This window comes from Elephas maximus, chromosome 1 (genome assembly GCF_024166365.1).
Source record: "Elephas maximus indicus isolate mEleMax1 chromosome 1, mEleMax1 primary haplotype, whole genome shotgun sequence".
Classification (NCBI taxonomy): Eukaryota; Metazoa; Chordata; class Mammalia; order Proboscidea; family Elephantidae; genus Elephas; species Elephas maximus.
In genome coordinates, this window is record NC_064819.1 from 133237368 (window position 1) to 133263909 (window position 26542).

Below are 26542 nucleotides of genomic sequence, written 5' to 3' on the forward strand. Positions count from 1 at the left end.
AGCTGAAACCTGTCCTACATGAGTGACCCTGCTGGTATCTGAATACCAGTGGCATAGCTTCCAGCATCACAGCAACACACAAGCCCCTACAGTATGACAAACTGACAGACACATGGGGCTTCTAAAAAATAGCTGAGTAGGAATGTGATGAGCCACTACTCTGAAACCAGAGTTCTCTTCACCAATTCTGAACATTTTCAAAACCTCCTTAAACTTTCGTTTGTCCACAAAATTGTGAAAATTTCATTTTAAAAACTTCTCTCAAAAAAAGGTTCTCCTGAGAGTGTTTGAAAGTTTAGGCCATTTAAAAATGCATATTATTAATTTTACTGAGTTAATAGCCGTTTTGGTGTAGTAGCTTGTGTAATATATATCAGGGGACATCTTAAAATGCATATTATCATAAAATGCATATTTAAGGACTTTCCACCTACATAAATTGGATTTAATAGATTGTAACAACTCCAGTGGGCCCATTAGAGCCTTTGGAAAACACAGTTCCGGGCCTTATGAAAGCATATATTCTTTCCATGTCATGTTCCACTTAGAGAGTTTGCTCTAGTAACCTAGAGTTTGAATATGTTTGTCTCGTTTAGTTATGAAAAATGAAAATAGGAAAGTAATTTTTTTCAGTAGGATGGTCTACTAGGCCAGAAGGAAAGCAACTATTACAATTAATTACATTGTTTTTAGTTTCAAATAACATACATAGAAAAGTATCAATTAAAAATAATAGCTGCCAAAGTGTTTAACCACCTATAGATTACCCATACCGGTTGCTGTTGAGTCAATTCCGACTCATAGCAACCCTAATGGATAGAGTAGAACTGCCCCACAGGGTTTCTAAGGAGCAGCTGGTGGATGTGAACTGCCGACCTTTTGGTTAGCAGCATGAGCTCTTAACCGCTGCGCCACCAGGGCCCCGACTTAAAGATTACTATGTATAAAATAACTCCTTTTATGCATCAGGAATGTGAGGGTGTGCGTGTGTTTCTGTTTAAACTGAAGTTATTAATTATTAATGGATATACTTTAATGAGGAGCCCCGACAGTGCAGTGGTTAAGTGCTTGGCTGCTAACTGAAAGGTTGGTAGTTGGAACCTACCAAGTGGTTGAAACCTACCGGTCGCACCACGGGAGAACGATGTAGTAAGTCTGCTACCTTGAAAGATTTATGACCTTGAAAACCCTATGGGGCAGTTCTACCCTGTCCTTCAGGGTCTTTATGAGTCTGGATCAAATAGGCAGCAGTGCTTTTTTTGTTTTTGTTATACTTTAATGAGATTCATTGGGTACAAATTACCCACCTACATCAGAATCTCCTGGGATGCTTGCTTAGAATGCCTGTGTCTGAGCCCCATCCCAGATCTGTTGAACCAGAAGTCTAGGTATGTGCCTTGGAATTTGAATTTTAAAAAATTCCCTCAGAGATCCTTGCACAACAGCTAAAGCTGTAGAGCAATTGTTATTTTAATTTATAAACCTATATACATATGTAGTAAATGCTTGATGTCCTATTGAGAATGAACTCCCATCTGATCCCTGGGTGTACACTTTGACTACAGGGTGTGTTCTGCAAATCCTTAAACACACTTCAGGCAGTGCTTGATTTTAATACCTAGGCTGTACTACCTACCTCGGATTTAGATATTAAGGAATGGAATTCTTAATTCTCACGAAATCCAGGCTTTCTGGAGGTATTGAGGTTGAAATGACCTATGTGAAGCTATTGCCCTGAGATAATCTTTAAACCTTGAGCCTTAATGGGTCCTGCCCTAAAAGTCATCTTTAAGTCAAACAGTAGTCTAGCTTAATTCATCAAACAACACATTGCATTGGGGAAATCTGCTGCAAGAGACCTCTTTAAAGTGTTGAAAAGCAAAGGTGTCACCTTGAAGACTAAGGTGCGCTTGACTCAAACCATGGTATATTCAATTGCCTCATATGCATGCGAAAGCTAGGCAATGAATAAGGAAAACTGAGGAAGAATTGATGCATTCGAATTATGGTTTTGGCAAAGAATATTGAATATACCATGGACTGCCAAAAGAATGAACAAATCTCTCTTGGAAGAAGTACAGCCAGAATGCTCCTTAGAAGCAAGGATGGCAAGACTTGGTGTCATATAATTTGGACACATTATCCAGAGGGATCAGTCCCTGAAGAAAGACAATCATGTTTGGTAAAGTAGAGGGTCAGTGAAAAAAAAGGAAGACCCTCAACAAGATGGATTGAAAAGGTGGCTGCAACAATGAGCTCAAGACGAACAATTGTGATGATGCCGTATGACCAGGTAGCGTTTCATTCTGTTGTGCATAGGGTCGCTATGAGTTGGAACCAAACTGACAGCCTAACAACAAGAATTAGTAAAGAAAATTTGCTTTGGGCATTGTGCTCTTTTAATGAATTATCTATGCGTAGTCAGTTTCAGCAACAGCAATTTCAAAGGTCAGACTAGAAGATATGTTTTAAGATCAATCAGTAGCTATTTGAATTATCCTTCAGGAAAAATACTGTATGGAATCCTGCATGTCCACAATTTATTCTGTAAATTATTCTGGCCCTATTTCTATGCTAATGTATGAATGCTAATGAAAAACTAGAGTATAAAAGTCTGGAAAGGGTCTTTCTTCTTTGAAATATTTTTTACTCTCTATCCAGAAATATTGCCCCAGTTTGCAAGTCACGTATTAAATAAACTTAAATTTCTATTATTGGCTTAATATTATTTTTATTTCAACAATAGGAAGCCACAGTGCCCACTAACTTTGTAATGGAAGCTGGAAAATGTATAGTGTACAGACTTGAACATAATTTCCATTAAAAATTCTCTCCATTGCTAGGACTTTGAGTATTTTAACAAAATTATTTTGTTGGCTCAGAATCAAAAGGCACCATTTCAAAGATGTTACTCGAGGCATATAGACATTCATGATTATAATTGACTGTTATCCACAGCACACCACTAGTTACACCAACACAAAACAAAAACCCCCTGTTGATTAATTTTGTTCTATAAACTAAAGCTAAAACTAAACCCATTGCTGTCAGGTCGATTCTGACTCATAGCGACCCTGTAGGGCAGGGTAGAACTGCTCCATAGGGTTTCCAAGGAGCAGCTGGTAGATTTGAACTGCCAACCTTTGGTTAGCAGCCAAGCTCTTAACCACTGTACCACCAGGGCTCAAAAAATGGAAATATATTATTAATTAATAACCCTATTTCTAAATTTGTTTTTGCTGTTTTCTCTCATTTTAGAGGAACAAACGTTAAGCCTCGGTGAAAATTGCGCTCAACCTCTGGTCCAGGCACAAGGCTACAATGAAGGAATAATCTTTTGTTACTGAGAAGCATCAATTCTTATGGTTGAAATAAATTTAAAACGGATAGATCTCACACGGGAGACTTAAAGTCTTTAAAAGGATTGACTGTTTATAGGTTTCTCAAACAGCAGTGTGTTTGTAAAGCAAAGAATCATCCAGCCAATACATGCTTATGAAGTTTTCTAAAAGCTAGAGACATAAGCACCACCATTTGTATCACAGCTCTTCCATTCACTGCCTTCTAAGACTTGGATCAAACAAAACGCCCCCTCCCAGCTGTGCCTAACTGCCTTAACTGGGTTGCTTCTTGATTGTTGATAAGGATTCCCAGCTGTGCTTACTTCCCAGCCCGCTGACTGACATTCTTGCTTTTCCTACAGAGAACTCCTACTGGAATAGAATTGTTAATACCGTCAAAGTGCCCTATAAAATCTGGTGAAGTAGTGGGCTTTCCAACCCAAGGTTGCAGTAGATGGAGATTTTGAAAAGTTTGGAATTAATTATGAATATCTAGTTCTGAAATGGGAGGAATAACCTGAGTAAAACAGGTATTTGAATTCTCAAAGGTTTAAACTAAATGATCTGACTCATGTAAAAAGGTCCCTGGAAAAGACTCAGTAATGATTCGCTATAAGAAATAGATACATTAGTTTTAAAATGTTTTCTTATTAAGTGAGAAAATTTAATTAAATTTTGTTTAAATTTATTAAATAAGCGTTATTAACACTTTTCTTCCCCCATTGTTCTTTTTATCCCTATGTGTTTATTCTCAGTTACCATTTGCCACGGAGTCAGTTTCGACTCATGATGGCCCATGTGTGTCAGAGTAGAACTGTGCTCCACGGGGTTTTCAAGTGGATTATTTGGAAGCAGATTGCCAGGGCCTTTCTTTTGAGGCACCTCTGTGTGGCTTGAACCTTCCACTTTTTGTTTAGCAGCCAAGCATGTTAACCATTTGCACCACCCAGGAACTCCTATTCTCTGTTAACTGTAACTTTATCAGTGACTTATTGTGTCAGAGGCAGATGAAAACTTGCATGTCATCTTCTCTACTAGTGATTTTGACTATACTTGACTAACAAATTTAATAGAGAATCATGATACCACCACTATTCAAATAATAAGAGCCAAAAAGATAAAGATGACTCAGTCTAAAGTAGAATTTTATGTTTGAATTATCTGAAAAGGGTCTTTAGTACTCCACTACAAGTTTGCTTTAGAGATTTAGCCTTCTCTTATTAGCTGGCTCCCAGATGAGAAACTAAGAAAACAAACCACCCTCACTACCAATAAATAATCACTGTGTGGGGATCATTCGAGAGATTAAAACACTTCTTATGGAAAGACTCCTAGTACCTCTTATAAAGCATCTTCATAAATAGGACAAGAAGGTTTACTGAGTTCTCTGCTAGATGCTCTGGGGGAATAAAAAAGAAATAGGAAACAACATCCTTATATTAAGAGACTCGCAATACTGTTGGAGATTCAAAATAAACTAAACCGCTTTCTTATCAGTTCGGTCATCATCTCTCAAGAGGATGATTCACAAATCTCTATCCTACAGCTGAGTTCTTTTCTGAATTTTTGTCCTCCTTACCCAACCACCTACTAGACATATCCTCTTGGATGTCCAATGTATTCCTTTGGTTCAGTATGTTCAAAACAAAGACCTTCCTCTTTCCTCTCACATCTGCTTCTCTTCCTATATTTTCTATTTGTGGTGATAACATCACCACCCTTCCAATCTTTGCCCAGGCTTGAAACCTATAGTTTTTGTCAGCTCCTACTTGTCTCTTATCTCTTACTTCTGTCACATCCCATTTCTTGTAACGGCCCTTCTTTTTCATTCCCATGTCTTTACCCTAAGTTCCAGCCCTGCCTGCCTAGGTTGGAATAGCCTTCTAACTGGATTACCTTCAAAGTTTCAAAAACAGAGATGTCATGTTGATGACGAAGGTGTGCCTGACCTGAGCCATGGTCTTTTCAATCGCTTTATGTGCATGCAGAAGCTGCACAATGAATAAGTGAAGAATTGATGCATTCAAATTGTGCTGTTGATGAAGAATATTGACTGTACCATGGATTGCCAGGAAACAAACAAGTCATTCTGAGATGAAATACATCCCAGAATGCTCCTTAGAAACTAGGATGGTGAGACTTCATCTTGGTTACTTCAGGCACATTATTAGGAAAGACAGTAAAAGTGAGCAGAAATGAAAGGAACCCTCAATGACATGGATTGACACAATAGCCACATCAATGGACGCAAATATACCAATGATCATGCAGATGGCACAGGACGGAGCACTGTTTCATTCTGTTATATGTAAGGTTGCCATGAGTCAGAGCCAACTAGATGGCAACTAACAACAAAAACAGAAGAAACCTTTCCCCCCATTAATCTGTCCTTCAGGTCTAGTTACATTAATCTCCAAAATGCACAATGTGAATCATGTCATTCTGTTCAAAAAGAGTCAGTGCCTCCCTGATGGCTACAAGAGGAAGGCCAGATACTTCTTGCTTGCCCTTAATGGTCTTCCATAGCTTGATCATGCCTGTGCTTTATCCAAACTGAGTAATTTGCTGGTCTTCATGCTTGTACCTTTATTTTTACCTTTCCCTTTTTCTGGAATCTCCCCCTTTTTAAAAAAAAAAATTTATCCAGATCACACCTAAAATAATGTTAACTTGCCCAATAATTAAGTATAGAATTGGTGTAGACCAAAATTTAAGCATCTGAGCCCTAGAGCAGGACTGTCTGGGTTTAAATCCTGACTCTACCACCCACAGGCTATGTGTATGACATTGGTCAAGACACTCTACCTTTTTCTACCTCAGTTTCCTCATCTATAAAATGGGGAGAATAATAATACCTAATTCATAGTGCAGTGGTGCCTGGGTGGCAAAAATGGTTTGCTCTCAACTAATAACCTAAATGTTGGCAGCTCAAACCCACCCAGCAGCACCATGGAAAAAAGTCCTGGTGATCTGCTTCCGTAAAGAGTATAGCCTAGAAAACCCTATGGAGCAGTTCTACTCTGTAATACATGAGGTCGCCATGAGTTGGAATCGACTAGATGGCAATGGATTTGTTTTTTTGTTTTAGTTTCATAGTGCTGTAATGACATAAATGAGTTAAAGCTGATAGAATACTGTCTAATGCATCCAAACTTTTATATAAATGTTAGACATCAATTGTGAATGAGTAGTTTTTGCCTTCATTTCTGGGGTTATATTTTTGTATTGATTGACATGTAAAATATGCTTCACCTATCATAATATAAAAAGAGAACCTATACTCGGGAAAATTTCAAACAAACACAAAAGTATACAGAATAGGATAAAGAACATTCATGTACACGTTGTCGTTGTGTGCGGTTGAGTCAATTCCAGCTCAGAGTGACCCCGTAGGAGAGTAGAACTGTAATCTTTATAGGGTTGGTATGGGTCAGAATTGACTTGATGACAACGGGTTTGCGTTTTTTTTTGTTTAATCTTTATGGAAGCAGACTACCACATCTTTCTTCCACGGAGCTGCCAATAGGTTTGAACTGCCAACCTTTCAGTTAGTGGTCATGCCCTTAATCACTGCACTACCAGGGCTGCTTTTATGTACACATTAACTAGCCTCAATTTATGACCATTTTTGTTTCAGTCATACTCCAACCTGTATTATTTTTAGGCAATCTCAAAAACAGTTCAGTATCTATCTCTAAATGTTAAGTTTTTTTTTTCTTCTATGTAACTACTATGCCTTTATGGAAACCCTGTTGGCACAGTGGTTAAGAGCTATGGCTGCTAACCAAAAGATTGGCAGTTCCAATCAACCAGGTGCTCCTTGGAAACTCTATGGGGCAGTTCTACCTCGTCCTGTAGGGTTGCCATGAGTTGGAATCAACTCGATGGCACCGGTTATCAATAGGTATGCCGTTATCACACATAAATTTTTTAAGCGATAATTTCTGAGTACCAAATAGTCATTTGGTGTTCAAATGTCTAATAGTATAGAAGTTATAAAATTTTGCTTTAGTAAGGATCCAAATAAGGCCCACACAATCTAGTTGGCTGCTCTATTTTTAGCGTCTTTTAATCTATAAGCCTCCCCCATCTCTTTGTTGCTTTTTTGTTTGTTTTTATTACCTTATTTGTTAAAGAAGAAGAGTTGTTTGTCCTAAAGAATTTCCCACAGTCTGGATTTGCTGATAGCATCTCTGTGTGTAATTTAATATGTTCCTCTGTCTTTGTGTTTCCTTTAAATTGGTAGTTAGATCAGATTTGGGTGGGATGTTTTTGGCAAGACTGTAAGACGTGTGCTAGTCTTCAATCAAGAGCCACATAATGTCTGGAAATCTGTCTTTTTGTGATGATAGCAGCCATTGATGATTAATACCTAAATACATTAATTCATGTAAGATTGGATGTAATGATATTTTGATTTTATCATTCCTTCTTTGTTTGTTAGCTGGAATAGTTCTATAAAGAGAAATATCCTCTCATCTACTCTTTGATTAGCCAGTAGTCTGGTTTACAACAGAAAATCTTGGTAAATGCTTGATTCTTTCCATTTAAATACCATTTTTCAAAGTAGCATGTTTTCCAGCATCTTCCCATTGTTACCAGTTGTGATTTATTTTGTTTGTTTCTTAATATCATGAATGTGTTTTAATCCATTGCAGTTATCCTGTTAATGTTCAAATTGCCCCATCTTTAGTCAGTAGGAACCTCTTCCAGTTAGCCTCTGAGTCTCTTTGACATGAACAATGCATCTTTGAGACTTTCTGTCTGTTAGAACATAATGTTGCAGGCTCCTGCACATTATGTAAATCCTAGTCTTACTTCAAGGTCTGACTTCATTTTGCTTCCAATTTCCTGCCCACTTCTGTTCACAGTGAAGTGTCTCACCATTGAACCCATGGCTGTCAGTGTTGTTGGCTCATCTGGCAATGATCAGAAACTGGTCTCCCCAGACAGAAACATGGAACATTTATAACCTTTATATGTTTGGCATAAAGCCTTCCATAGTGGTGTCAGACAATCAATTTTTTTGATTACTGAATACTGCCCTGGATAAGTGGACTTCTGATTATGTAAACCTTTTCAGAATTTAATGGGAATAATATTGCTTATTATGGCACTCGAGAATCTAAGGTCATTTAAGTCCTTTCCTGGTCTTCAATGTGTGTGTGGATGGATTTCCTCAGTCAAGTTTCAATAGTAAAATTAAGCCACAGACTTCATAGTCATAATACCAACAAAAATAACCTTTGAAAATGTTTTTATTTGAAAATAATTTCAAATTTACAAAAAGTTGAAAAAAATAGTACAAACAACACCCATATACCTTCTACTCCTTATGTTGGATCATTTGTGCTCACTCGCTCTCTCTTTTTCTCTCTCTCTCTCTCTACATGTATACACACACACACGCGTACTTTTTTCTATGTTATTTGAGAATAAATGATTTAGATCATGGCCCTTTATCCCTAAATACTCCATGTGTATTTCAGTACGTACTGTACTTCTGTAGCAATATTGTCTTATATACTCACAGTGCTGTTATCAACTTCATATATTTACATTAGTGTATTGCTTTAATGTCATCTATATTTCAATTTTAACAAAAACAAGTAGCATTTATGGACAATTTATAAACACCTTTCACAGCCAGCAGCTCACAAAGGTGCTAAGAAATAGATGACATGATTAGCCCAATTTATTGCTAGGAAACTGAAGCTCAGAAAGGTTGTGATTTAACTGGTGTTAAATTCTCTGCTCTTTGCATCTGGCTAACTCTAACGGAGTGAGAAATCTCAGAAAAATTTCTAGAACATTTTATGCCTGAACAAGCAAAGAAGACACTCCCTAGCTCATGCATCCTGGTCAAACAAGGAACAAATTAGGTGCCATGACAGCAATGAGTCATCGACCTAGTTGAGATTAGCCTGTGATGACTGTGGAGAGCTTCCTTCTAGATCTGTCATTCTCACAAGATTCCCAAGCAGCAGGTGCAACAGACTGAATTGTCTCTCCCAGATGAGTATAAAGTTTCCTCTCCTTTACTCATCAACAAAATGAAATGGAGAATTTTGGAAAGGTCCTAAAATGCCATTGCAGATATTGCTATAATTTGGATATTGTCACACCAGTGTGTAGATAATTTGCCATTTCCGAGAATTCATTTTGGATGTGGCACCAGTTCTAAATCTCCAGCCTATGAGAACGTCATTTAAAATGCCATTATTTTAATCAAAATTCTTCCTGATGATATTTCATTCAGGAGATATTTGTGGGAGACCTGATATGTACCTCTGCCTGTAAGCATCTGAGAAGAGCAGATTGGTCTAATGATTTTGAGCACATCTGACATCGTGGTAGTCCCACCACATGCTCTGTCCACCTCCACAAACACAGCCATAGGCCTGGCTTCGCCAAAGAGGCATCGTCTTACTGTGTCTCCTTGCCCACGACTTAATTGCTGCTGTGTTGTCTATCTGCTTTTTAAAATCACATGTTCTTTTTTTCCTGTCTATTAAACCCACTGCCATTGAGTCAATTCTGACTCACAGTGACCCTATAGGACAGAGTAGAACTGCCCCATAGAGTTTCCAAGGAGCTGCTGGTAGATTTGAACTGCTGATATTTTGGTTAGCAGCTGAGCTCTTAATCACTGTGGTGCCAGGGCTCCCTCTATTAGTTAATCCAAAAATAACTTGCCTTTTATTTTTATCACTTCCAAGATAGTAGCCATAATCTTAAGCAAAGAGGGAGAGCGGTGAGCTGTGGCATATCAACCTGCAAACACGTTATGTTGGAGTCATTTCTACAAATGCATTATTTTATTGCCATGTGTTAAGATCTGTAGAAGGCATGGCAGCAGTACTTTGCATGCCTTTGTATGTGTCTTGTACCACATTATTAGTTTCTCAGAAGCCTGGAAATTCTGGGACTACATTAGCAAACATGACTGACCCTGCCTAATATTAACCTTTCCCCCATGGTCTGGCTTTCAAGAAGAGAGTCTTGCATTCTGCACTGTCTGTACAAATGTCAGTTGGGTAGCTTTCCAGCCATAGTGACTAGCCAGGCTGATTGAGTAGCCAAGACTAAGGAAACTTGATGACAGATGACTTGAGTTTATGTAAAACCATGTGTTTATTTAACCAGAGCTATGCCAGGGGTGGAAACCCTGGTGGTGTAGTGGTTAAGTGCTACAGCTGCTAACCAAATGGTCAGCAGTTCAAATCCACCAGGCACTCCTTGGAAACTCTATGGGACAGTTCTACTCTGTCCTATAGGGTCGCTATGAGTCAGAATCAACTCGATGGCACTGGGTTTGGTTTTGGTTTTGGTTATGCCAGGGGGGAGTTAGCAAATCAGATGAAGACATACACTGTCTTGCTATTTTGAACTCTAAGAATCATCTAAATTACTGTACTAATATTTTGTGTTTAAAATTTTTCTAAATAATGGACTGTCAACTAGACTTTGGAAATGGTTTTTGATACAACAGTGAGAACATTTCTTGAAAGAGGATTTATTCTTCATATACAAAATGTAAACCAAATTAAATACACAATCTGTAATTATTAATATATCTGCATTTTTACTTACTAAAGGAATTGATATAAGCTGATTTTATAGAAGTTATTTTGTTAGATTAAATCCTTTTCCCACTTTGGAGAGAAAACTTAATTAGGCTTACGTCACAAATGCAATTAGGTAAGTAATCTGGGCTCTAATCCATTTAGTTAAACAAATTACGAACAATTTGTGACATAACAAATAGATTTTCCAAGACAAAATATCTTTGAGATCAGCTACTCAAAAAACAGGTGGACTGGTCTTTGAACACAAATTATTATCCCAGTTCATGCTCATGGCCTTATGAGGTCATTATTTTAAAAGTATTTGGATGAATTTAATTCTTACTGTAATACCTTATATAGAATTGGTTTTTTATCTTAGCATGACAACAGTACTGTTTAGGTAGGTTTAGGAGTTGTCCATTTGTCATAGTATGGGGGCTTGCATGTTGCTGTGATGCTGGAAGCTATGCCACTGGTATTCAAATACTAGTAGGGTCACCCATGGTGGACAGATTTCAGCTGCGCTTCCAGGCTAAGACAGACTAGGAATGGCCTGGCAGCAGTCTACTTCTGAAAAGAATTAGCCAGTGAAAACCTTACGAATAGCAGGAGAACATTGTCTGATATTATTCAAATTTACGCACCAACCACTAAGGCCAAAGAGGAAGAAATTGAAGATTTTTACCAATTTCTGCAGTCTGAAATTGATCAAACATGCAATCAGGATGCATTAATAATTACTGGTGTTTGGAAAGGAAAGTTGGAGGTACATAAGAAGGACTGGTAGTTGGAAATATGGCCTTGGTGATAGAAACAATGCTGGAGATTGTACGATAGAATTTTGCAAAACCAGTGATTCCTTCATTGCAAATACATATCTTCACCAACATCAACAGTGAATATACATGTGAACCTCACCAGATGGAATACACAGGAATCAAATCAACTACATTTGTGGAAAGAGACAATGGAAAAGCTCAGTATCATCAGTCGGAACTAGGCCAGGGACCAAACATGGAACAGAACATCAGTTGCTCAAATGCAAGTTCAAGTTGAAACTGAAGAAAATTAGAACAAGTCCATGAGAGCCAGAGTATAACTTTGAGCATATCCCACCTGAATTTAGAAGCCATCTCAAGAATAGACTTGACACAGTGAACACTAATAACTGAAGACCAGATGAGTTATAGAATGACATCAAGGACATCATACATGAAGAAAGCAAGAGGTCATTAAAAAGACAGGAAAGAAACAAAAGATGAAGCAGATGTCAGAAGAGACCCTGAAACTTGCTCTTGAAACTTGAGTAGCTAAAGCAAAAGGAAGAAATGTTGAAGTAAAAGAGCTGAACAGAAGATTTCAAAGGGTGGCTGGAGACGACAAAGTAAAATATCATGACATGTGCAAAGACCTGGAGATAGAAAACTAAAAGGCGAGAACATGCTCAGCATTTCTCAAGCTGTAAGAACTGAAGAAAAAATTCAACCCTTGAGTGGTAATATTGAAGGATTCTATGGGGAAAACATTAAACAAGCAGAAATCATCAAAAGAAGATGGAAGGAATACGCAGAGTCACTATACTAAAAAGAATTGGTCGACATTCAACCATTTCAGGAACAGATGGTACTAAAGGAAAAAGTCCAGGCCGCACTGAAGGCATTGGCAAAAAAACAAGGCTCCAGGAATTGACTGAATACCAATTGCGATGTTTCTACAAACTGATGCAGCACTGGCAGTGCTCACTCATTTATGCCAAGAAATTTGGAAGACAGCTACCAGGCCAACTGACTGGAAGAGCGTAATCCAACCAAATGCAGAAATTATCGAGCAATATCATTAATATCACATGCCAAGTAAAATTTTGCTGAAGATCATTCCAAAGTGGCTGCAGCAGTATATCAACAGGGAACTGCCAGAAATTCAGGCTCAGTTCAGAAGAGAGCATGGAACCAGGGATATCATCGCTGATGTCAGATAGATCCTGGCTGAAAACAAAGAATACCAGAAAGTTGTTTACCTGTATTTTATTGACTATGCAAAGACATTCCACTGTGTGTATCATAACAAATTATGGATAACATTGCCAAGAATGGGAATTACAGAACTTAATTGTGCTCATGAGGAACCTGTACATAGATCAACTGGCAGTTGTTCGGACAGAACAAGGGGATACTGCATGGTTTAAAGTCAGGAAAGGTATGCGTCAGGGTTGTATTCTATCACCATACCTATTCAATCTGTATACCGAGCAAATAATCTGAGAAGCTGGACTATATGAAGAAGAATGGGGCATAAGGGTTGGAGGAAGACTCATTAACAACCTGCATTATGCAGATGACACAACCTTGCGTGCTGAAAGTGAAGAGGACTTGAAGCACTTACTAATGAAGATCAAAGACCACAGCCTTCACTATGGATTGCACCTCAACATAAAGAAAACAAAAATCCTCACAACTGGACCAATTAGCAACATCATGATAAACAGAGAAAAGATTGAAGTTGTCAAGGATTTCATTTTACTTGGATCCACAATCAACAGCAATGGAAGCAACAGTCAAGAAATCAAAAGACACATTGCATTGGGTAAATCTGCTGCAAAGGACCTCTTTAAAGTGTTGAAGAGCAAAGATGTCACCTGGAAGACTAAGGTGTGCCTGACCCAAGCCATGGTATTTCCAATCGCATCATATGCATGTGAAAGCTGGACAATGAATAAGGAAGACCTAAGAATTGACGCCTTTGAATTGTGGTGTTGGAAAAGAATATTGAGTATGCCATGGACTGCCAAAAGAACAAACAAATCTGTCTTGGAAGAAGTGCAGCCAGAATGCTCCTTAGTGGCAAGGAAGGCAAGACTGCGTCTTACATACTTTGGACATGTTGTCAGGAGGGATCAGTCCCTGGAGAAGGACATCATGCTTGACAGAGTACAGGGTCAGTGGAAAAGAGGAAGACCCTCAACGAGGTGGATTGACACAGTCGCTGCAACAATGAGCTCAAGCATAACAACGATTGTAAGATGGCTCGGGACTGGGCAGCGTTTCGTTCTGTTGTGTGTAGGGTCGCTATGAGTCGGAGCCAACTCGATGGCACCTAACAACAACAACAAGGGATCATTGTTCTTTAGATGTGATAATGGTTTTGGGGAGATGCTAAAAGAATCTTTAACAAAAAGAGTGAGCAAGCAAGCAATGCACGAAAGAACTTCTAGAGGTAAGTCCATAAATAATTATGCATGAACTTAAAAAAGTAAAAGTTTCACTGTAATAAATGCATTAATCGTTCTGTTGATTAGGTTATTACTTAACAGGTAACTTTCAAAATCTTATTTGATAATAAGAATAAGTGTTGCTTTGGATGTGAGTAATAATTGATTATCCCAATGTCTCAAAAATTCACACTGTAGCCAAAACTACACAGTTGTAATTTAGACTTTAAGTCAAGGTGGTAGTAAGGGCATGTTGTATTCTGAGGCTTCTCTATTCTTTCTTACTTACTTATTTTCTTTGAAAAATGTTATCCAGTGTAAAACATTGTACAGACTGGTTTCTGGTTACCTAACAATCTTCAGGGAGAAGAACAGAGTAAAAGAAATGTCAAGTAGTCCATGGTAATTCTGTTTCCTTTCATCTGTATATCCATATTCCTTGGCTATCATTATCAGTCTCTTGTACCTTCAAGCTCTACAGCAATAAAGACAAGTGACTTTTTTTTCTTCATTCAGGACAATTGTTCCTTTTTCTATTCCTATTGTATCTAAAATTTTGCTGAATTTTCTTCCCTGATTATAGGCCTTGATGAAGAATAACAGTCTATTCTTTCCGCTGAAACCAAAGTAATTAGTTTTACATTTCACAAGATACTTGTTTTCAATATATGATATCCCTGGTTTTTTTTTAACATGTTGGTAAATTTGTCCAATTAAATATTAATTATTTGATATGTTGTACTTGGGGCTAAGCTATAGTTCTCCGGATCTAGAGAGGTAAATAGAGGCGGTTCCTGTTCTCAAAGAGAATGAACACTAATGGAAGAAGGGGAAGGCACAGCAACTTACCTTACAAAAGTTTTAAATAAAGCTGTTTAGGCTTTTGGGGAAGGGTTCCTAAAGGACTTAGATATAAGCCAATCCATGAAGGATAAAAGATACAAAGGATTTAAATAGGTAGCTGCGAAAGAGCACACAGATCGATGTAAAGCTATCCTTGAGGGGAGTTCACTAAATTCATAGTATGCTCATTCTTCGTAGTATTGAATTGCATTTTATCAAGAAACTACCATAGACAATGTCACAAAGATTTCACTAGGGAATTTCCAATAACATTCTTTGCACAGAAATGACACTGTATTTTGTGGTATTTTAGAAACCCTTGAAACCAACCAGATATGATTTGAATTCTAGATCCCTACCACATCTGAGCTCTTAAATCATCTCATAAGACAGCTTTTAATGTGTTGACTTTAAGGTGCTTTGGGGATACACACATGGAGATATCCAGAAGAGCACTGGTTATGTAGCTCAAGATCAGGAGGTAGACATTTGGTTATGGTAATAAAGAGGCCAGCAATTTTTCTTCACACAATTGAAGAATAAAACTGGACCAAACTGTTAAAAACAGCTGTACCAGCCACTGAAAGTTGACCAAAGATAAACAGGAAATTGAGAAGCATTTATTTAAAAAAAAAAAAAGAAAAGCTAGAGCTTCAGATAAGAATAGTAGGTATCTGTGGATGTCTTGCCTGGGACTGCACTCATTTCTGTCTCTCTCCCCAGCTTAATCAGTGAACACTGCAGTTTCAACAGCATGGAGTCGGGTGCAAACACTAGGAAAAAACTTCACAGTTAGAAAGGGCAGACTTGGAGCAGGGGATGAAAACCAGAAGCTCTGCCAGCTAAAAGTGACAAACTTAGTTAGGACTAAATAAGGACAATTCATAGCTTTGTTTCCTGAGGCTACAGTCCCAGATAGATTAGCCAAAAATTTAGTGGGAAGATCCTAGAAATGAGAGAGCCCAGAAGAGCTAAAATAAGTTCTTCTACACATAACTGACTGACTGGAAAACTATGTGCGTACACAGGAGAGATTCCAGTAAGCCCAGAAAAAGAAAAAGCCAAAGGCACTTGAGAACTGACTGCAACATTGAATGCATTATTCAATGCACACACAGGTTGATCAGAGGAGGGTGAAGCCTAATGAGCTTGAGGTTGTTGGAGCACAACTTCTGTCCAAACCATTGGCAGATGACTAAGCTATGCAGACACAGGCCTGACCCCAATGAAGCCCATTTAAAAATAAAAGTAAGTTGGAAAAATGAACAGAGACATTAGTGGGTGCTCACCATATGTGGGACAAATTCTTCAATTCAAGTGCAGACAAGTGAATCAAAAAATTACCAGAGATGCAGGGAAATAGGAAAGTATGACCCTTACTGTAGAAAAAAAAAAAATAGAAACTGATTCTGGATGGGCTCAGATATTAAATTAAACAGACAAAAACTTTATGAAACTATCACAAATATGTTCAAAGAATTAAAGAAAACTCTTTTCCTATAGTTAAATGAAAATATGGTGACAATTGCTCAACAAATAAATCATTTGAGTAGAGAACTAGACACCATAAAAAGAACTACATGAAAATTCCAGAGTTGAAGATACAGTATTGCAAATGAAAAATTCACAAGGTGGACTCAAGAGCAGATTGGGAATGGAAAGGCAAAATCAGTTAACTTGAATAGAAATCAATAGGAATTATTCAATCTTCCTGAAGCCCACTCTTCAGACAAAAAAAAAATTGTTCAATCTAAAGAAAAGAAAAATTAACAGAATTTCAACGATCTGTGAGGCAGTGTCAAGTATACCAACATATATGTATGTGAGTTCAGAAGGAACAGAGAGCAACAAAGGAGTAGAAATATATCTAAAGAACAATAGCCAAAAACTTTCCAAATTTTATGAAGACCATTAATCTATAGATCCACAAATTTCAACAAATCTCAAGTAGGATAAATAAAGAGAATGACATCTGGATACATTATAGTCGAGCTGCTTAAAACAAACAGAAAATCTTGAAAGCAGCAAGAAAAAAATCTATTACGTGCAGAGAGTCAGAATAAGATTAACAGCTAATGTTTCTTCAGTATCAGAGGAGACCAAAAGGAATGGAATGATATATCCAAGTGCAAGAAAAAAAAAATTATCAACCAAGAATTCTATATCCAGCGAAACAAACTTTCAAAAATGAAGGCAAAACTAAAGATATTACCAAATAAACCAAAAGTAAGTGAATTCTTTGCTAGCAGACTTGTCATAGAATTACTAGAAGAAATCCTCTGGGTGAAAATAAATGACACCACACAGTAATCTGAATCAACAGGAAGGAGTGAAGAGCACTGGAAATGGTAAATATATGTCAGTGTAAAAGATTCTGCAGATACATAGTCGTATATGGATATGTGAATATATACATTTATATTCTCTTTTTCCTATTAATTTCTTTAAAAGAATTTAAAGTAGTAATAATAGCTTTATATGGTAGGTTTAGAAGATGAAAGTAATATGACAATAATAGCATTAAAAAGGGGGAGGAGATGGAACTAAATCGGACCAAAGTTGGCATAGTTACTGAAATTGGGTTGGTATTAACTGGAGTAGATCGTGAGACGTTAAAGATGCATATTGTAGTTGCTAAACCAACCACTAAAAAAAAAAAAAAAACCCCTAAAATATTTATATGTGTTAATTTGAGAAACTAAAATAATACACTAAAACTGTTCACTGAGCACAAATGAGGGCTACATGCTATCTACAGGAGACCCATGTTAGATTCAAGGTACAAAGATGTCGAAAGTTAAAGATTGTGAGAAAATACACCATGCAAGTAATAACCATAAGAGAGGTGGAGTGTAAATAATACTATCAGGCAAAATAGACTCTGTGGCAAGGAATATTATTAAAGACAGAAAGGGGTATTTTATCATGATAAAAGAGACAATATATCTCATTTAAATATTTAGGCACCTAACAACAGGGCATCAAAATGCATGAAGCAAAAACTGACAGAAATGAAAGGAGAAATAGGCAATTCAGTAATTATGATTGAGAATTTCAATACTTTTCTCTTGTTAAGGATACCATATACTTCAACAGCTCTGTCAATCTACTTGTCTTATTTGAAATTATGAAATGAACCACTCTACAACAACAGAATATACATTTGTTCAAGTACATATGAATCATTTACGGAAATAGACTACATTCTTTGTCACTAAATGAGCCACAATGAATTTTGAAAATTCAGATCACATAAAGTATAATCTCTGATCATACTGGAACTAAATTAGAAATCAGTATCAGGAATATCTTTTGGAAATCCTCAAATTTTTAGAAAATAAGCAGTATGCCTCTCAATAACTCACAAGTAAAAGAAAGAATAAAAAAGAGAAATTTGAAAATATCTTGAAATAAATGAAAACAAAAACAGCTTAAATTAACTGGTGTAAATGTATTTGTATTAAAAATGAGTAAAAGTCTAAAATCAATAATCTAAGCTTCCACATCAAGAAGATAGGAGGAAAAGAACATATTAATCCCAAAGTAAGCAGAAAGAACAAATACTAACGGTCAGAGTGGAAATCAATTAAATTAAAATGGAAAACAGAAGACTACAGAAAATCAATGATACCAGAAGTTGGTTCATTGAAAAGCTGAACAAAATTGATAAACTTTTAGCCAAAGTGATCAGGAAAAAAAAGAAAAATGAAGGAAGACACAGTTTACCAATGTCTGTAATGAGGGAGGGTACATAGTTACAGATTCTATAGAAACTAAAAGGCTCATAAGGAAATATGATGAATAAGTTTGTACTAATAAATTCTGCAATTTAGGTGAAATAGGCAAATTCCTAAAAAGTAAAAAATTACCAAAACTGACCTAAAGAAATAGAAAACTGCATTGACCTATTTTAATTATATACATTGTATTAGTAGTTAAAAGAAAAGCCTAGGCTCAGATGGCTCAATTCTATCAAACTTTTAAGGAAGAAAAAAGACCAATTCTACATATACTCTTTCAAAAATTTGGAAAGAAGGAACTCTTCCCAACTTGCTTTATGATACCAAAGCCAGATAAAAATATCATAAGGAAATAAATATACACGGCAATATCTCTCATGTATATAGAGCAAAACCAAAACCACCACCACAACAGAATCCACTGAATACAAAATGGATAATATAAATAAATGTGAGTGAAGCATTGTTCCAGTCAGTGCCTATGTGTGAGTCCATCTTTCCTGACAAACTGATATCTGCAAACTGTGCAGTGAGCTACTATCTTCCATGTGACTGAGACTTTTTTCCAGGAGGTGGTAATAAAGTGTTACTTGATAGACAAAGACTGAATAGTGTCTTATGGTGGTCAGTCAAGATTTTGGCATGAGCAGTTTTTGAGGAGCAGCAAGGGCTGGAGCCCTGGTGGCACAGTGGCTAAGAGCTCAGCTGCTAACCAAAATGTCAGCAGTTCAACTCCTATGGGGCAGTTCTACTCTGTCCTATAGGGACACTATGAGTCAGAATAGACAGCAATGCGTTTGGGTTTTTTTTTTTTGAAGGGCTAGAGTGGACTGCAATGGAATTCAGACAGGAAATATGGAGAGCCTTTTTCAAGAAGTTTATCTGGAAATGAAAGGAGACAGATAAAAGCAAGAACAGGAAATGAAAATGGGGAAAGATTTTTATTTCAAAGGAAAATACGACAGCATGTTTCAGTGTGGTTTGAAAAGGATGAGTAGATGGAGGAGGTTGAAGATTCAGAAGAGAGGGCCTAATTTTAAACATAAATTTTATGAGAAGCCAGAGAGGATGGAATTGAAAGTACAGGCTGAGAGATTAACATTAAACAGAGGTTGGGACAATTCTTCCATGGTTAAGAATAGAGGAAAGATGGAATGGATGTTAGTGAATTTGCAGATTTCAAGAATAGATTTGATGCATTGAACACTAGTGACCGAAGACCAGACGAGTTGTGGAATGACATCAAGGACATCACACATGAAGAAAGCAAGAGGTCAATGAAAAGACAGGAAAGAAAGAAAAGAGCAAGATGGATGTCAGAGGAGACTCGGAAACTTGCTCTTGAGTGTTGAAAGCAAAAGGAAGAATTGAGGAACTAAAAGAACTGAACAGAAGATTTCAAAGGAACTCTCAAGAAGACAAAGCAAAGTATTATAATGACATGTGCAAAGAGCTGGAGATGGAAAACCATAAGGGAAGAACATACTCGGCGTTTCTCAAGCTGAAAGAACTGAAGAAAAAATTCAAGCCTCAAGTTGCAATAGCGAAGGATTCCATGGGGAAAATATTAAATGACTCAGGAAGCATCAAAAGAAGATGGAAGGGAATACACAGAGTCATTGTACCAAAAAGAATTAGTCGATGTTCAGTCATTTCAAGAGGTGGCATATGATGAGGAATGGATGGTACTGAAGGAAGAAGTCCAAGCTGTTCTGAAGGCATTGGTGAAAAACAAGGCTCCAGGAATTGATGGAATATCAATTGAGATGTTTCAACAAATAGATGCAGTGCTGGAGGTGCTCACTCGTCTATGCCAAGAAATATGGAAGACAGCTTCCTGGCCAACTAATTGGAAGAGATCCATATTTCTGCCTATTCCCAAGAAAGGTGATCCAACCAAATGTGGAAATTATAGAACAATATCATTAATATCACACGCAAGCAAAATTTTGCTGAAGATCATTCAAAAACGGCTGCAGCAGTATATTGACAGGGAACTGCCAGAAATTCAGGCTGGTTTCAGAAGAGGACATGGAACCAGGGATATCACTGCTGATGTCAGATGGATCTTGGCTGAAAGCAGAGAATACCAGAAGGATGTTTACCTGTGTTTTATTGACTATGCAAAGGCATTCGACTGTATGGATCATAACAAACTATGGATAACATTGAGAAGAACGGCAATTCCAGAACACTTAATTGTGCCCATGAGGAACCTTTACATAGATCAAGAGGCAGTTGTTTGTACAGAACAAGGGGATACTGATTGGTTTAAAGTCAGGAAAGGTGTGCGTCAGGGTTGTATTCTTTCACCATACCTATTTAATCTGTATGCTGAGCAAATAATCTGAGAAGGAGAACGGGGCATCAGGACTGGAGGAAGACTCATTAACAACCTGCATTATTCAGATGACACAACCTTGCTTGCTGAAAGTGAAGAGGACTTGAAGCACTTACTAATGAAGATCAAAGACCACAGCCTTCAGTATGGATTGCACCTCAACATAAAGAAAACAAAAATCCTCACAACTGGACCAATGAGCAACATCATGATAAATGGAGAAAAGATTGAAGTTGTCAAGGATTTTGTTTTACTTGGATCCACAATCAATAGCCATGGAAGCAGCAGTCAAGAAATCAAAATACACCTTGCATTGGGTAAATCTGCTGCAAAGGACCTCTTCAAAGTGTTGAAGAGCAAAGATGTCACCCTGAAGACTAAGGTGCACCTGACCCAAGCCATGGTATTTTCAATCACATCATATGCATGTGAAAGCTGGACAAAGAATAAAGAAGACCAAAGAAGAGTCGATGCCTTTGAATTGTGGTGTTGGCAAAGAATATTGAATATACCATGGACTGCCAAAAGAACGAACAAATCTGTCTTGGAAGAAGTGCGGCCAGAATGCTCCTTAGAGGCAAGGATGGCGAGACTGCGTCTTGCATACTTTGGATATGTTTTCAGGAGGGATGAGTCCCTGGAGAAGGACATCATGCTTGGCAGAGTACAGAGTCAGCAGAAAAGAGGAAGACCCTCAACAAGGTGGATTGCAACAATGAGCTCAAGCATAACAATGATTGTAAGGATGGCTCAGGACCAGGTAGTGTTTCATTCTGTTGTACATAGGGTCGCTATGAGTTGGAACCGACTCGGCAGCACCTAACAACAACGACAAGGGAAGGCTTGTATGACAACTTCTATTTTCTCTGTAGGAGGGAAGTCATAATACCAGGGATTTGAGGGGAATGGTGTGGTTTAAGGGCCTAGAATGAGGATAGTGGTCATGAATTTATAATGGTACCTGTCTGCCCCATTGTATAATTTTCTCAAACTAAAATTAATTGGGGTTAGCTCCATCAGAAGGACAGTGGAGCAAGGATGTTTGGATTAGTGGTAAGGGAGTGGTTGAAGTGATAGATCATGGATAGGGACAGAAATGAAGACACCAGGAGGCTGATGAGGATTGTCTTCATTTGGGTTTCCCTGAAATCAGGTTTTGAGACAATGACTTGGGAGCATGGTGGATTCGGGAGGGATCTCAAGAAACAGAAATGAAGAAATGGGAAGAATAATTCAGGAAATGAGGAAAAGCTAATGAAAGGTACATTTTTGAGCTGCTTATCATTACAGGCACCTCTAACCGAATCCTGCTGGGAACCATCTGAGTAACCCTTAAAATGGCTTTGGCATTGTCCCTCTGCAGGACAGGAAGCTGACACTTTAATCCACTAACGGCTGTCAACTTTGGGGGAAGGATTGCTCCCAGGGGCATTAAGTTCTCTACCCTTCCAGGCTACTTTGTCAGAGTTGAACAAGCATCCAGCAGCCTTCATAAAAATCCGGGGGCAGAAAGCCAAGGCGAGGGAGGAGGGTTTAGCTTGAGGTAAGGGGGTTGACAGCACCCTGAGAGTCCACAGGAACTGTCTGCCAGTTTCAGCTGAAAACTGAAGTGGGCCTGGGGCATTGGCACGATGTGAAATTAGACAGACCAGCTGAATGCAGGTACCTAGGAGATCAAAGTAATTGAGCAGATACTTGGGATTCATCATCAGTATACTGGGATGAGAATACCCACCTCATTGGGTTACTGCTGGAGTTAAAATGAGGTCTTACTATTTAAAGCGCGGGCTTTACCACAGAGCCTGGCATATAGTAAGGCATATAGAATAGAAGCTATTACATTATTGCTAGTATCTACTAAAATATTAATAATATTAATAACTAACTGCATCATGGGTAATAATGGATTAATTCAAACTCCATAAAGAGTTTCACAGATTACCTGAATGTAAATCGAACTCTGTAAAGAGTTTCATGAATTACCTGAGTGGAATATTTTGAATGGTAAGGCATTGCATTTTTATTTGGAAGCAGATTAAATTTTGATATTATTTTGCAATTAGTTTCATCAAAGAATAAACCAACCTGTTGCCCTCGAGTCGATCCCAACTAATAGCAACCCTATAGGACAGAGTAGAACTGCCCCATAGGGTTTCCAAGGAGCAGGGGCGGATTCAAACTGCTAACCTTTTGGTTAGCAGCTACCAGGGCTCCATCAAAGAATAGGTATTAGAGAAATTTTAAATGTAATCTAATTCCCATTTATCCTCTGGTTTGAAATGCATTTACATTTCCATCAGACTGCAATGATTTATTGTATTTTTTCCAGAGATTTTCTATTGGTTTTGTTTTTAATCTTTTCTGCATTTGAACTTAGCCAAACACTGAGGAACAATCCAAATTAATTCTACTCTCTAACAACTTCTAGTGTCAAGTACATTTTCTTTAATTCTGACTTAAATCTTTAACACTGTCGTTGGTTTTTACTCATTTTCTTCTCAGTGGAGAAAAAAGGAGCAGCTGGTTACAATTGTCAATTTTCTTTTGTTTGGGCTTTATTAAGTATGCAATGCTTGAATATTTTTCCCACTATTTGGGAATAGAACTTCCATTGCTTTTTTTCAAAGACTTACAGAGTTCAAAATGGAGAAGATTTAGAGCTCACATAGTCCCAAAATATAACTTGATGAATTCATACCTATTAAAATACTATCGTCACATAATTTCTTTTGATGTGCCCTTAGCTCATTTATTGATTAGGATATTATTCTTTTTCTAACAAATGAAAAACTCATTCTAATGAATAATAAGAACTTTTTTATATTAATGATGTTATTTAGTCACCATATGAGTTTTCTGACTTTCTCATTTGCTTTTTAGTTTATAATATTTTTCAATTAAAAGTTTATAATTAATATTTTGACAAATATGTTATTTTTTTCTCTTATGAATTTCTTGTCTTGATTCCATACTTAGAGAGGCCTTACCCACCCTGAGCTCTGAGTTATATTCACTTCTGTTTTCTTCTGGTTTTTTTTATACTTTCAGTTTTAAGTGGGTTCTTTAATCCATCTAGAACTAATTGAAATTAATTCAAAAGAGTTTTAAAACTAAAGAGAAGTTTAAATGTTCAAAGACGAAAAGCCTATTAGTGGTTGTCTGAAGTTGGAGGTGTGAGAGGCAATTGACTACAATGGGCACATTTATTCTTAATAAATGCCATGTTGTTTATTATAGCATAATGACTCACTCTGTTGTAATATTTTATGTCGTGAATCTATTACATATGTATGTCTGTATGTAATAAGTGTGTGTGTGTTTAGAGAGAGAGAGAAAGAGAGCTAGCTTACCTTTAGCAGTTAGAATCAGGGATGCTGCTAGCTAAGCATCCAACAGTGTATCGAATGCTCCCTACAACAAAGTATTATCAATAAGGCCAAGATTAAGAAACCTTGAAAGCTAGATAGCTAGCTAGGAAGAAAGGGAAGAAGGGAGGAAAGGAGGGAAATAGGAAGAAACATTCATTGGGTATGATCCTTTTACCAGCACCCAGGGTTTGTTCTATTTCCTACCCTGAGGGGCATTTTGAGAGACTTTGCCTCCTGCCTTGAAGAAACCCAGTACACTGTATTTTCACTTATCCCTCATCTGTGTTTTAAAAACAAATGAGGTTAATAGTTTTGGAACACAGATTCTGGTGCTGACTGCCTGAGGTGAATCACAGGTCTGCCACTTATAAACAGTGTGACCTTGGGCAAGATATTTACCCTCTTCTTCTTCTCCCTCATCTGTAAAATGAGGGTAATAATCATATCTTCATCCTTGTTGTTGGTGTTTTCTGCTGTCAAGTTGATTCTGACTCATAATTGCCAGGTGTTTAAAGCAGTGCCTGGCACATAGTAAACACTATAGAAGTGTTTGTTTAGGATAATAGTAAGGCAAATTACTTGTTCTTTCTGACGCTTATTTGATCATAGTGACCTCTACTTCCTTTTTATGTTAAAAATCACATTTTTCAATTTTTAAGCAGTATGTTTGTTCTTTAGCCTCTGCCACACCTCTTATCCTCTTGGCTTCTAACATAAGCCCCATCAGAATATCAACTCTGTCATCTATATTATTACTTAACTTTTATTATCACTGTCAAGTTTGCAGATTTCCTCATAGGCACATTTCTTTAATATACAGATTTGCTTATTTTTTCCATCTATGAAGAACCATTGTTTTTGAATAAGGACGGTATTCAATGAGTTACATTCTAAAAGTTAACGGTTACATCAATGGAATTGTATTTGTCTTCTTGTGTCAAAAATTTCAACACTTTCTATTCTGCGGAACACATTTTACGTCAGTGCCTAAACACTGTGTTCTTTCTGATCCCTTGACTAGATTCTCCTGTGCTATTGTGAGCTTAATTCTTGTTTCACTTTCTGTCATGTATATGGCATCTTTTATAGCAGCAACACCTAATAGAACTTCCTGAGATGATGGAAATGTTCTAATCTGCACTGTTCAATCCTGTAGGCACTAGCTGCGTGTGGCTATTGAGTGCTTGAAATGTAGCTAGGGCAACTGAGGGACTGAATTTTAAATTTCATTAAATTTAAATAGGTACCTATGGCTAAAAACAAAAAAATAGTTGCCACCAAGTCAAGTCCAACTTATGGCGACCTCATGTGTTTCAGAGAAGAACTCTACTCCATAGGGTTTTCCAGGGTGTGGCCTTTTGGAAGCATGTCATCAGGCCTTTCTTCTGAGGAGTTCTTGTGTGGGCTTGAACCACCAACTTTTCAGTTACTAGTTGAGCAAGTGCTTGACTGGCTAATGGCTACCAAATTGTACAGCATAGCTCTAGAGTATCTCCTCACTCTTCCATTTTCAGTTTAAAATCCTCAGCCTCATTCTAACTTGAGCCTATTTCACCAAAAATGTTTTTATGTCCTATATATTGTATACATATTCCTTAAATTCCAGTGATCAGTTTATTTTTGCTTTATTTTATTTTCAATGTAGTTCTCATTATACAAATAAATGTATACTCTTAGATGATCAAGACTATATATTTCTGTTTATAGAGTATTTAATACATTATCTCTTAAAATCAGGTGCTAGTTCTTTAATTTTTTTACAAATTAAAATAGTAATATTCATTGTATAAAAATACTGAAGAAAGACTAGACTATATACAGACAATAAAAATCACCCTAGTGTACAAAATAGAGATAACCACACACACAAACACACACACACATTATAATAGATGGGTCAGTTCTTTCTATACGTAAAATATCCTTTTATTTTTAAATACTTTACAGATCACATACATAATACATGTTCATTGCTAAAATATTTAAAAACACTAAGGAGTAAAAGAATATAAAAATCATCCATAATCACAGAACAGATATATTCTGTTTGTTCCTTTCAGTATTATTTCTGAATCTCATAGGGAGACAGATATGCAGGTAGATAGGTAGGTGAATGGACAGGGACACAGGTAT

At 37.2% G+C, this 26542-nt stretch overlaps 1 protein-coding gene across 1 annotated transcript in view; it reads left to right on the forward strand.

Annotated features, from left to right (window-relative positions):
• Positions 1 to 26542, forward strand: part of COL19A1 (collagen type XIX alpha 1 chain) — a 376494-nt gene that overhangs the window by 141147 nt on the left and 208805 nt on the right. The window lies entirely within an intron of this gene.